Source organism: Delphinus delphis, chromosome 8, assembly GCF_949987515.2.
Source record: "Delphinus delphis chromosome 8, mDelDel1.2, whole genome shotgun sequence".
NCBI classification, from domain to species: Eukaryota; Metazoa; Chordata; class Mammalia; order Artiodactyla; family Delphinidae; genus Delphinus; species Delphinus delphis.
This window is the reverse complement of record NC_082690.1, coordinates 52,875,520-52,888,020: the sequence shown is the minus strand read 5'-3', so window position 1 is coordinate 52,888,020 and position 12,501 is coordinate 52,875,520. Positions and strand designations below refer to the sequence as shown.

Genomic DNA, 12,501 nt, shown 5'->3' with positions numbered 1-12,501 from the left:
GGTACAGAAGAGAGGAAAAAAGCCTGTGATGACAGCAGCAGGCTGCTGGGAGCTACCCTACCATCTGTCTTCCATTGGATTCTCCAGTCCCTCTGCCTAGGCTTTTCCTGTGGAGCCAAATCTAGCTAGAGCACAAAGGGAGCCCCTAATAGCCAGTGAGCCACTTGCAAAAAGGACAAAGCACATTGATAATGTGGCCCAAGGGCACCGCTCAATAATACCACTGTGGCAATCAAACTTTGCAGGAAGAAGTTACGTTTCTTAGCGAAGAGCATTTGGACTACAAGTTCTGAGAAACAGTATGACTCAGCAAGGCTCATGAGTCAGGCTTATTGGGGTTCAACTATCAGCTTTGCCACTAACTGTGTGAAATTGGACATGTTTCTCCACCTGTCTGTCTTAATTTCATCATCTATAAAGGTAGATTAAATGAAACCTAACTGTTCATTTGATTGCTAGATGACTAAAAAAGCATAAACACCTGTATTATACAAATGTAAGCAACACATGCTGCTTCCTTTTAAAATTCTTCTACTCAATCCATTCTCATTTCTTACATGAGAAAATCCGCGCTCAGTGGGGAGAATGGTTTACCAGTCACACAGCTGTTTTTCGGTAAAAAGTGGTACACCAGAAAGCGCATTGAATCAAGATGAAATGGGTTTAAATCCCAAGTTTACTTTCCAACGTGATGTGGGGAAAGTTACTTAAATTCTCTAAGCCTCGGTTTCCTCATGGATATAAGGGGGTAGTAATACTGCTCTGGCTAGTCTCTGGCATGCAGTTACTTTATGTTCCGCTAAGAAAGAAAAATGTTCTAGCTAAGGAGCTTGATAGAAGACCCCCACATAAATCTGGGATACTAAAGGACTATGCCCTCCAGGTAAGTGAGATAATGAGACAACCAGGAAGCGTGCATGCCTCAGTCTTGGTGGCGGCGTGGGCATCTTTCTTAAGAATTGAAACCACAAGTGCTCAGGCCATATTGCCTTCTGGATTTGCACTGTAAACCCTGTGTATAACCTCTCATCCCCAACAAAAAGCAAAAAACTCTTGAGCAGAAAATTTAAAGTGGGCTTATATTGACAGCGCCTCCCATGTGACTAGTGGAAGCTGACGTCTCTAGAAAACCTTTAATAGCAGCCCGCAGAGATTTTAAGATATTTTAAGATCCATTCCAAATTCAAAGATGTGAAAGTATGAAAAGACATGCATCTTAGTATGGATGAAACATGGTAAATATGGTAGTGCCTCCCTGATGTGATTATTGTAAGGAATAATGATTGCATATATACATATGTGCATACACACACACGTGTGTGTGTTTTCCTGTGTGTATGTATCTTTTTAACTATGTGTGGCTTTGAGTGGGTCTCTGAGGACGACGACATCTGTGGTTCCTAAGATCCTCTTTACTTTGCTTTGATGATTCATCTGAGAATAAGCCATTTGTCTTTATTCACAATCATGTACTTCTGTCAGGTCTCAGGCTCAAATTAAGGCATCCTTGGTTGTACTTGAAATGTCCCACTGCAGTTTAATAGCTCACTTTTCTGAAGAGTTAAGAGAAGTCAGTTTCTACTAAATTCCTCTTTATCACCTGCAGTTTCTGTTCTAATCACCTGATATTGTTCATTATCTCCTTTAGCACTGAAATATATTCCTATGCCAATGAAATCTATTCCCGGACAAAGGCAGCAAAGGAATCCCAGGAGAAGCCAGTTTTCAATTCCCAGATTCTGATAACAAAGATGGTAACCTTTTGTTGCAACCTTTTGCAACCTTTTGTTTTTATGCCACAGTAAGATCTTCCATGAGGGATTAATTTATTAAAGACCACAGAGGGGCATATCTACATTTCTTATCCATAACTAATTAGGGAGGGACAAAAGGGCTTTTGGTGGGGAGAGAAGTGTGTTGAGGAAAAGGGAAAGATCAGAAAGTCTGCAGAAGGACGGGATGCCCATCCTTTCAACACACCAGTTCTTCCTTATGATGCTATCGACTTTCCAATTCCCTTGCACAAGTGGGTTGGCTGGATGAAGAGAAGCATGTGAAAGCAAGATTAGAGCTTGGAAGGAAGTCACTTTCAGAAGGGATAAGGTCAAAGTCTTTTAACCAATCACACATGACAAAATATGAAAGTGTTCTTCTGAGAGCAAGGGACCTGGGCAGGATGGAGACTAATGAAGACGTTTAATGATACAGAAATACGTATTTATCATCCAACAACAATTTGTTGAGTATAACCTAAGTGCTGTACACTCTGCTAGGCTCAGAGGAGAGGGATAAAGTCTCTTGTTCGGCAACTGTTTTGTCAGGGTACTCTAACAATACACATTAGGAAAGGAAGGAAGACCATCTTCCCCAAGTGAATGAGTATATCCTTCCTTTCTTCCATCCTTCATGTGTTTGTCAGTGCAATAAATATTTGAACTCATGCTATGTGCAAGGCACTATGTTCCACCTGGCGGTCAAGGAAATCTACAATCTAGTAGACACATACACTTTTGTACTCAGGATGTGCTGCAAGGTCTTGTTCATAGCAGGTGTTCAACAAATCTCTGTCAATAATGCTAGCGACAAGGATGATGACGGAGCCCTTAGACTTTATTTCCAATATGTTGCACATTTAAAATAAAATATTTGATGTGAATCACAATTAGCTATTAATTGCCTATTTTAATCAAATGACACATTTCAGCAAAAGATTAATCTAAAAAATGTCAGGTGATGCTTTAGTGCATAACTGTTTTTTTCTTAATAAGTTGAATATTAATTTTTTAAAGGAAAACAATCTGAGTGTTTTGAAGAAGTCCTGACACCAGATTGACAAAGAAATTATATATTAATTTAGATACTGCTTAATAAAAATATGATTTCACAAAGTGCAACTTCACTTTATATTCCTCCTGAAAGCTTCTTTATGAAGGATCTGGGAGACTGAGCTTATGGAAGAAACACGAAAGTTAAGATTCAAAAGCATAGGTTCAAGGTTGTGACCTCAACTGTTATTTTTGCACGAACGGCCACTTCTTCATCCAGACACAGGAGTTAAGTCCCTGCCTGGGCCACTGTTCGGGGCTGTTGGAAGAACCAAGCGGAGATGATATGCGTGAAATGCATTAAGACCTACGTTAGGATTAGGAGTTTTATTATTGGGCTTCTACAACACTTCAGAGTAGAAAGGGGAGAAAAGAGAACATCTTTTGCTGTCTCAGATTCCTGCTCTAATTGAGGACCACACTGAAAATAATCCATACCTGGACTGGATATGAGGCCACTGTCTGGAAGATCTTGAAGGTAGTTCCATCTTTGAGATTGCTTCTACTAAATGTTAAATATTTTGGGGTGGTTACACTATGTGATGAAAAGACAAGGGACTTGACCTACCTGCCATTGAACCCCAAGTCTTGTGCTTATCAGCTATGGGGCCACGGAAGGACTGCTTAGTCTGAACACAGAATCCTCAGCAAAGAACACAGGTACCTGGAATTATTTCTAGAGCCTACGAGGTACACATAAAAATTATATTTCCAAATCCTCCATGATGTTCAGGCAAGAAAAATAGAAGATCCTTCTCCCTTCCAACTTCTTCAGGAAGGATGAAGTTAGAGGCAAAGACCCTGAAGAATGATGTAACAGAGTGGAAGGAGGTAGACAGAGTGCGTTGTGGCTGTGTAACCTGGGCTAAGCTTCTTCATCTCTATGAAACAGGTAAAGACAGATAATTTAAATCACTTTGTGCTCACTGAATTTGGGGCATACTGCTCTGGACATTTCTGGGAGCTTCCTCAATATCTGCTTTCATCTTCTTCCTTGCTAACAAACCCCTAATTAAGTTCAGGGTGGCAATATGCCCAGCCGAAACCACCGAATCCCCCAGCCTCCTTTGTAGTTGGTGACACTGTTCTTAATGATGTGATAAAAATGAAAGTCACTCCTTGGAGCTTTGGAGAAAACTTTTCAAATGCAGGCAAACTCAGCGGGCATTCACCCTTTGCTCTTGATCTTCTCTTTCTTCTTGTCTGGAACATGGAGGCAATGATGGAGACTAGCAGCCGCAACTCCAGTGAAGCACAAAGCTTACATACCAGCCCTGGCAGGCATCTTGTTGCAGGAGACAATTAAAATTGCCACTTGGCTAAACCACTGTAGTTGGACTTCTGTTACATAAAACTCAATGCATATTGTGAGTGACAGAAGGACTTCATGAAATAATAAAGTTCTTCTGCCACATCTGATATATGTGTGTGTATATATATATATTATAGAATATATTTCGTACCATACCTTTACTAAATATTATGTCCCCTTCCTTTTTCTTGAAAGGATGGAAAACATACGCAAGGACTCAGGACAGAAGCCCTGTTCAGGAGTAAGGAATAATTTGCACCCGTCTTGATTATAAATAGAGTAGTAACCAATTAGGGTGCAAAACCAGGAGATGAAAAGTGGAGGCCTCAACATCAGGAGAGAGGCACTGGTACATATTGTGCCCCCAGTTTTAAAAATGAGAAAACTGAGACTTGTTAGAGAACCTTTATCTTTTTCACACGATATCTCTTCTGAGAGTTTCCAGGCACACAGGGAAAAATGCTCATAGCTTTCAAAGGCCTAAGGTCTGGAAGGGTTAGAGGCAGTGTTTTCCAGTCCATGTGTCCTCATGGTTGTGCAGGAGGCCAAGGGCCTGAAGATGATGATGCTAATGTGATCACCTAGGAAATGTACTACACTCGAGCTGGACCACTGGACCCTAGGTTCAAAAACATAGCTCTCTATTTTTTACTAGCTGTTTGATTAAACTTGAGTAAGTTATTTCACCTCTCTGGACCTCATTTTGTTCACGTAATAAAATAGATGTAATACCTAATTCATAAAGTCCATGTAAAGAGTAAACAAATTAATCTGCTTAAAATGCACAGTCTAGTGTTTAGCACATAGTAGGTGTACTCAATAAATCTTAGTATTTATTAACATTATTTTTAGCTTTTACTTTTCAGTCAACTGTAAGAAGTAGAAACAGGTTTACTATCAGAAAAAATATCACCATGTTATAAATATGCAGGAGAGAATCAAAACTGTGTCCACATATTTGTGGAAAAAGAAAGCTGTTGAAAACTAAGCATCTCAGCTGTTTTTGAGTTTTCCCATTAACATTTGTTTGCTCTTTTTGATTCCTTTTGTTTTTTTTGCTAGCAGACAAGTGGTAGCAGGTGCCAAAGTTTAAGGGAAAATATGGGAGAAAAATTTAAATGTGATTATAAATATCTCTTCATTAACTCTTTTTTTCCATGCAAATTATGTGGCGGTGTAAGAAGAATGTAACTCAGGGAACCAATCATGTTATGCAGATGAGTCCTGTGTTGGCTTCTAGAAGGCTGGGCTGAGGCTGCCCAGCAGAGGCAGATGAAGAGCTTCCCAGTGGGGCCTGAAGCATCAGGTTATGGGTTTTAACAATCTGGGTCAGGCATAGGATGAACACTAGTCCCAGTTTGCCTGGGCCTTTTCCATTTTTAGCATCGAAAGTGTCACATCCTGGGAAACCTCTCAGCACTGAAAAACCAGGATAGGTGGTCAATACTAGGGAGAATATAGATTCAGCAGCAGGCGAGATACCAAATCTAAGTAATCAGGCAAACCTGCAAGAGACATTTGACTTTCCTCCTCCACCTTCTATCTCGTGCCTTTGCTCACTTTTAAAGGACTAGCCACAGTCACTAGACAGTCAAACCCACGCAGTCAGACAGAGAAAAATGACAAAAGGGCAGTGATTGTCTTCTGCGGACTCTTACTCCCTCTCCCTCATTTCTTTGTTCATATTCAAAGTGTATTTCTGGGGCTATTTTTCCCTCTGCAAGCAGAGCAGCGAAGCTGTACTAGAGGCAACGGTGGCAGCAGGGCAGGGCAACCCTTGAACAAAGACTTAATGGACATGTTACCCAGTGTGTCAAGTTCCAAGTAGGTATAGTGCATTCAAAGTGACTGTCTACATGGATCCAGTAAATGAGATAACACAGAAACCTCATTCATTCTAGAAAATGCAATCTGGTGTATTGGAGACAGCCTAGAAAGTAGAATATTTTAATAGCCACATTTTTGAGCACTTAGAATGTGCCATGCATTTATATGTGTTCTCGTGTAATCTTTTAACACTTCTGCGAGGCAGTATAGACCCGAAAGACTGAGGCTCAGTGACAAGTTTGTGGATGGAGAAAGTGATTTTCAGTTTGACCTGTGCTAAAAACTAGGCAGATCTCCTTGGATGTGTCTTTCTGCCACAGTGAAAATATACCTCTTTATATTTATCCGTCCAATGGGTCCTCCTGATTTCCCAGGGTAAGTTTCAAGATTAGCTAAGAGAATAAACATGAAATTACTCTGTAAGATGCTATTTAGATATAATCACACCTCCCCCTATACCTACACACACACAAACACACACAGGCGCATACACCCTAATACACCTAGTAACTTTAGGAAATTTATTCATTTAATATTTCTGACAACTGCTAACCAAGAAAAGATCTGGGAGTGGGGACCCTGGCTTTAGCCTTTGTTGGAGTCCTGCCACTCCCTCTTCAAGCCACACAAAAGAAATGCGATGTTAATACAAAGTGCTGTCCTTTCAAATGCAGCTTCCTCTATGTTCTTCCTAATTAGAAATTCCATACTCCATCCTGGCTCTGTGCTGTGGTTTTACATCTGTACATCTCAGTTTTTGACTGTTTGCCTATCTATTGGAAATATAGACACAACTAAAATACTCGTGCTTAGAATACTGATGACATTCCAAGTATCTGTGAATGTTAACTAGGATGTGTTATCCACAAAAGAGAAATGGTTAAAATTATAATTTGTTTCTTGTTGTCTTGTGGGGTTTTGATTCTGTAGTGATACTCTTTTTTTTTATAAACAGCTTCTTTTATACTTGATAATAGCTCATTTCTGTCATATATGATGAGGGCTTTGTATATCAGAGCAAGCCAAAGGCTGGAAACTTCTAGGCAATTTGGCATTTGAAGAAAGATTTCAATTCTTGATTTTAAAAGTTTGCATTTAAAGCAAACTGAAATGCTATTTGATAGAGTCCTACACCAGCAAGTATTCTATTTGTGTCTGGTTCAAAAGAAAAAAAAAACAAATTTGCAAAGTTCTAATTTATTTACATTAAAAAACAAACAAAAATTTTTAAAATCTACCTGCTTTGAAAAAGGCCATCTGAAGTTCGCAGCCTCCCTTTAGAAATAAAAGTAGTGTTTTGTCAATGGCAAAACAACCCCAAATATCAAAGGTTTCATGATGTTGAAAACTAAGATCCCAGGAGGTCTGAGGGACTTTGAGTTAAACATACATATTCTCTTATCTTTTAAAGGCTTCAGATGTACATCCAAAAATTGCAAGGCTATCTTACCGCAGAAGCTTTCTAATGTCTTTAGTGCACTGATGAATAGAAATGAGTCCAACTGCTCTCAGGAAAATCACTGGAAGGAAGCATGGTTGTTCCTTCATAGGTATTGACCAAATCAGGAAGGGCTTAGAAAAGCACAGGGATACACATGCTTTAACCACAGTTCTCACCTTCATATGGATCTCATTGTTCCCTTGGATCTAGTCCTGCTGCCCTCACTGAGTCCTCATCATTTAAGATCTTGTATCAAGGAATCATAGAAACTCATGGCTGAAAGGGAACTTAGAAGTCATCCAGTTCAATTTCCTTTTAAAGCTTCAATTCTTTCTATAGACTATGGGTCACATGTTCATCTGGCTGGTAATAAGAATCTTCCATGATTAGGAATTTATCATCTTCAGGGTAGCCTGGTTCTTCAGATGGTTACCACTCAGAGCCTTCCCTATCATACAGAGTTGTCATTTATTCTCTTCTAGATTCCTTTCTTCCTTCCTTCTTTCATCCTCTCTTTTCCTTAACCCTTTCTTTCTCCTTCCTTCCTTCCTTCTTTCCTTCCTTCCTTCCTTCTTCCTTCTCTTCTTTCCTTTTCTTCCTTTACAAAATTTATAACTATGCCAAGTGCTATGTGGTAAAATCTGGGAAGTCATACCTAAGGGCAGGATTAAGGTTTAATTCCTTCTTTGACATTGAAACATTTTTCCTTAGAAAATGACTCTCCACCTTTGTGAATAGTCTTGGTAGGATGACAAGTCAAGGTGAACAGACCCTACCAAAGGGTGGTGAAGGACCTGATATGAGCAAGGCCAACTACAATCTTTCTGTAGGGATTTTGAATCTTAAGCAGAGTGACAAAGTGATGGAGAAATCATTTAGGGTAGGTATTTTTTAACTGAAAAATTTACATTGAGTCATAATTGATATACAACATTGTATAAGTTTATGGCGTACAATGTGCTGATGTGATACATTTATATATTGCAGTATGATCACCACCACATAATGTTAGCTAATACCTCTATAAGATCACATTACTATTATTTATTTCTTTTTTGTGGTGAGAATGTTTAAGATCAAGTTTCTTAGCAATTTTGAAGTATATAATACAGAAAAATATGGGACACTTCAGAAATTTGCATATCATCTTTGTTAGGGATCATGCTATCCTTCTCTGTATCATTCCAATTTCAGTATATGTGCTGCTGAAATGGGCACTGGGGTAGATTTTTTATGTGTAACTTAGATAAGATGGATAAGATGGTCAAGGGTTTCCTGTTGTCCAGATTCAGAGCACTGCTCTGGTTTTGTCTATGCTATGAACTACACAATACCTTTCCAATATATTTCAGTTATTTTTAATCTAGCAAGAGGTAAAAATCAGTCATTGTTAGTCAAATAACTAACTGAAACACAAAAGTTGTGCAACACAGAAGGTGTATATATATATATATATATATATGTATATACACACAAAACCCGGAGGCATGAAAGAACCTGAAAGTGTATCTGGAGGATGAGGTTTGAGGAAAGCGGTGAGGATGTAGGGACTGAATTTATTGGGAAACAAAGATGGAGAGACCAGAATAGAAATGCTGATTAAATATCTTATGTAATCTTCTCAAGAGCTGAGGAGTCAAGGCATCAAAGAATTTTATTCCTGATTCTCATCTCTATCCTTATTTTTATAGAAGTGGACAATAATGTCCAAAGATCTTAAACCACTCACTCAAGAATGTGGGGGCTTCCCTGGTGGCGCAGTGGTTGAGAGTCCGCCTGCCAATGCAGGGGACGCGGGTTCGCGCCCCAGTCTAGGAAGATCTCACATGCCGCAGAGCGGCTGGGCCCGTGAGCCATGGCTGCTGAGCCTGTGTGTCCGGAGCCTGTGCTCCACAACGGGAGAGGCCACAACAGTGAGAGGCCCGTGTGCCGCAAAAAAAAAAAAAAAAAGATATTACAAAAACTGATAAACAAAATGAAAACAAAAATATAGAAGTGACCACACAGAACTCTCAGTAAGAATATTTCCACAGAACTCTCAGTAAGAATATTTCAATGTCAGCAAATTTATTGATGTGATTCAATTAAAAAAAATGAGCATCTCAATAGAATTAGAAAAACATTTGACAACATTCAGCATCTCTATCTGATTAAATATAAAACATCTCTAGAAAAACTTAATAGGGAACTTCCTTTACTTTTTAATGGCTACCTACTAATAACAAATAGAAAACATCATACTAAAAAGGTATGACGTTTACTTTAAGGTTAGAAACATGATAACTATTCCATCTATTACTAATATTGTTCAGTGTGTATTGAATAGTGCACAATGCATTAACAAAAGCAAAAGAAATGAGAAATTTAAAGATTGAAATGAGTCAAAAGTATAATTAAATGCAGATGACAGATGACGTATGTAGGATATCAAAAAGAGTCACCAGAACAACTATTGACACTAATTAGAAAATGGAAACAAAATTTCTGGCTACACATTTAATATAGGCATAACCCTGTTTTATGACACTTAGCTTTATTGTGCTGTGTAGATATTACAAATTGAATGTTTGTGGCAACCCTGCATAGAGTAAGTCTATCAGCACCATTTGTTTTACAAAAGCATTTGCTCACTTCCTGTCTCTATGTCACATTTGGTAATTTTTGTAATATTAAAACTTTTTCATTATTATGATATTTGTTATGGTGATCTGTGACCAATGATCTTTGATATTACTATTGTAATTGTTTTGGGATGACATGAACCATGCTCATATAATATGGTCAACTTAACAGATAAATGCTGTGGTGCTCTGACTGCTCTACCAACCAGATGTCCCCCCTTCATCTCCCTCCCTTTTCTCAGGTCTCCCTATTCCCTAAGACACAACAATATTGAAATAAGGCCAATTAATAATCCTACAATGGTCTCTAAGTGTTCAAGTGGAAGGAGTTGCACATCTCTCACTTTAAATAAAAAACTAGAAATGTTTAAGTTTAGTAAGAAACCATGTTGAAAGCCAAGATAGGCCAAAAGAGAGGTTTCACATGCTGAAGAGTTAACTACATTGTGAATGCAAAGAAAAAGTTCTTGAAGAAAATTAAAAGTGCTACTCCAGTGAACGCAGGAATGATAAGAAAAGGAAACAGCCTAATGCTGATAAGGAGCAAGTTTTAGTGGTCTGGATAGAAGATCAAAGCAGCCACAACATTTCCTTGAACCAAAGTCTAATCCAGAGCAAAGTCCTAACTCAGTTCAATTCTATGAAAGCTGAGAGATGTAAGGAAGCTGCAGAAGAAATTTTGAAGCTAGCAGAGGTTGGTTCATGATGTTTAAGGAAAGACACCATCTCCATAACATAAAAGTGCAAGGTGAAACAGCAAGTGCTGATGTAGAAGCTGCAGCAAGTTATCCAGAAGATCTAGCTGAGATAATTAATAAAGGTGGCTATACTAAACAACAGATTTTCAATATATATGAAACAGACTTATATTGGAAAAGCTGCCACATAGGACTTTCATAGCTAGAGAGGAGAAGTCAATGCTTTGCTTCAAAGTTTCAAAGGACAGGCTGACTCTCTTGTTAGGGGATAATGCAGCTGGTGACTTGAAATTGAAGTCAATGCTCACTTACCATTCTGAAAATCCTAGGGCCCTTAAGGATTATACTAAATCTACTCTGCCCATGCTTTATAAGTGGAACAACAAACCCTGGATAACAGCACACCTGTTTACAACATGGTTTAATGAATATCTGAAGCCCACCTTGAGACCTACTGCTCAGCAAAAAAGATTCCTCTCAAAATATGACTGCTCATTGACAATAAACCTAGTCACCCAAGAGCTCTGATAGAGATGTACAACAAGTTTCATGCTGTTTTCATGGCTGCTAACACAACATCCACTCTGCAGCCCATGGATCAGGGAGTAATTTCAAATTTTAATTCTTATTATTCAATAAATACATTTCATAAAGCTATAGATGCCATAGGTAGTGATTCCTCTGATGGACGTCAACAAAGTAAATTGAAAACCTTCTGGAAAGGATTCGCCATTCTAGATACTATGAAAAACATTCATTATTCATGGGAAGATGTCAAAATATCAACATTAACAGGAATTTGGAAGAAGGATGACTTTTAGGGGTTCAAGACTTCAGCAGAGGAAACAACTGCAGATGTGGTGGAAATGGCAAGAAAAGTAGAATTAGAAGTGGAGCCTGAAGATGTGACTGAGTTGTTGTGATCTCATCATAAGACTTTAATGAATGAGGAGTTGCTTCTTATGCATGAACAAAGAAAATGGTTTCTTGAGCTGGAATCTACTCCTGATGGAGATGGTGTGAAGACTGTTGAAATGACAACAAAGGATTTAAAATAGTACATAAATGTAGTTGATAAAGCAGCAGCAGGACTTGAGAGGATTGACTCCAATTTTGAAAGAAGTTCTACTGTGAGTAACATGCTATCAAACAACATTGCCTGCTACAGAGAAATCATTCACAAAATAAATATTCAATCAATATGGCAAACCTAACTGTTGTCCTATTTTAATAAATTGTCACGGCCACCCCAACCTTCAGCCACCATCACCCTGACCAGTCAGCAGCCATCAACACTGAGGAAGAGAACGTTTTGCCTATGTTCTCTTCTAGGAGTTTTATGGTGTCTTGTCTTATATTTAAGTCTTTAAGCCAGTTTGAGTTCATTTTTGAGTACGGTGTGAGGGTGTGTTCTAACTTCATTGATTTACATGTGGCTGTCCAACTTTCCCAGCATCACTTGTTGAAGAGACTATATTTTCTTATTGTATATTGTTGACTCCTTTGTTGAGGATTACTTGTCTGTAGGTGCATGGGATTATTTCTGGACTCTCTATCCTGTTCCATTGATCCGTATGTCTGTTTTTGTGCCAATACCACACTGTTTTGAATACTGTAGCTTTGTAGTATTGCCTGAAGTCTGGGAGGGTTAAGCCTCCTGCTTTGTTCTTTTTCCTCAGGATTGCTTTGGCAATTCTGAGTCTTTTATGATTCCATATAAATGTTAGGATTATTTGTTCTAGTTCTGTAAAAAAAAAAAAGTCATGGGTAGTCTAAT

General features: G+C 38.6%; 1 non-coding gene and 1 pseudogene across 1 annotated transcript; one reads left to right on the top strand and one right to left on the bottom strand.

Moving 5' to 3' along the window:
* Positions 1-8,517: 8,517 nt before the first annotated feature.
* Positions 8,518-8,623, bottom strand: LOC132430427 (U6 spliceosomal RNA). Its single transcript, XR_009520516.1, has one exon. It is a non-coding gene; the product is annotated as a U6 spliceosomal RNA (small nuclear RNA).
* A 1,703-nt stretch (positions 8,624-10,326) lies between these two features.
* Positions 10,327-12,094, top strand: LOC138414160 (tigger transposable element-derived protein 1-like; annotated as a pseudogene).
* Positions 12,095-12,501: the final 407 nt, after the last annotated feature.